General features: G+C 46.2%; 1 pseudogene; it reads right to left on the reverse strand.

Moving 5' to 3' along the window:
- Positions 1-559: 559 nt before the first annotated feature.
- On the reverse strand, positions 560-1,158 carry LOC101566429 (annotated as a pseudogene).
- Between the last annotated feature and the right edge of the window lie 77 nt (positions 1,159-1,235).

Here is a 1,235-nt window from a genome sequence, read left to right on the forward strand (position 1 = left end):
GGCCCACTCTGCTCCTCGGCTGGGACTCTCTATTCTCTCTCAAATAGGAGGTGAGATGTAGGTTGGTGGAGCACTGAGTATCTACTCTAACAGAAGCTCAATTTTAGGGGAAAGTAACCATAGTCCCTACTTTGGACCAGGACTTCATACCTCCAGATTACCTGCATTCACATTTTACCTGCTGAAACTGCTTTTGGATAAACAAAAACAAGAATAGAACAAACTCCCTTCTCCAATCTCTTCCATTTCAGTTGCCAGCTGGAGTCCAAGGTTGTGGGAGCCATACTTCAGTCTTGCTCCTACACCGTTAAGTCCCCATCTATGACCTCAGCCAAGGGCTCAGGGACTAGCTCCCTTACCCAGGAATGCTGTAGGAATTTCCCGAGATACTCATAGTCTCAGATTATTTACAAAGCACAGGTGCTGTAGTCACTGTCCCCTGAAGCATTCTTCTGGCTTGTTGGGTTCACTCTGTCAGGAGGGAACAAATCAGATGAGATGGTGGTGGGACCATCAGATCAGGGAGGGTGCACTCTTCAGTAGATTCTTCTGATCACTCCTACCACCTAGGGAGCCTTGTACTTATAGAGAAAACTGCCCCGTTGGAAGTCTTGGACTGGCACCCTTGGCACATCCCTTAGTTTCTGAGAAATCGATCTGTCCAAGAAAAATATTGATGATATCATGGTTCACACTGGTAAGGCTTTTCACCACTGTGCACACAGTTGTGAGTTTCCTGGTGGTATTTCTGGATGAAGCACATATCACAAATGTCACACTCAAATGGTTTCTCACCAGTTTGAATAAAGATGTGCCTCTTGAGGTGGTAACTGCTCCTAAAGGCTCCAAAGCAATGCTTGTAAATAAATTTTTTTGGAATCTTTACTTGAAATGAACCATTTTGTTCTACTACTACCACCTTTTTAACAGTCTTTTTTGAATGAGAGGCCTCTGCCAAGCTGTTGTCATCTTTGCGGCTCTGGGACTTACCACTGACTTTCCTGTGGCCCTGGCTAGTGCATTGGGGCTACTCACCCACTTGCCATTCTCGGTCTGTTTGCTGGGGATCAGGCTGAGCATCATCTTCTTGCTGGCTGCAGCAGGGACCAAACTCACTCCCACCAGGCCTTTGCAAGCCGGCAGACTTGCCTGAGCCATGCTGAATGTTCACTTCATGGAACCCAAAAGTTCAGGAGTTCCTTGTTTTTTAAGAGCTGTCACCAAATCATGGTAAT

This window comes from Octodon degus, unplaced genomic scaffold (assembly GCF_000260255.1).
Source record: "Octodon degus isolate 3935 unplaced genomic scaffold, OctDeg1.0 scaffold00368, whole genome shotgun sequence".
NCBI classification, from domain to species: domain Eukaryota; kingdom Metazoa; phylum Chordata; class Mammalia; order Rodentia; family Octodontidae; genus Octodon; species Octodon degus.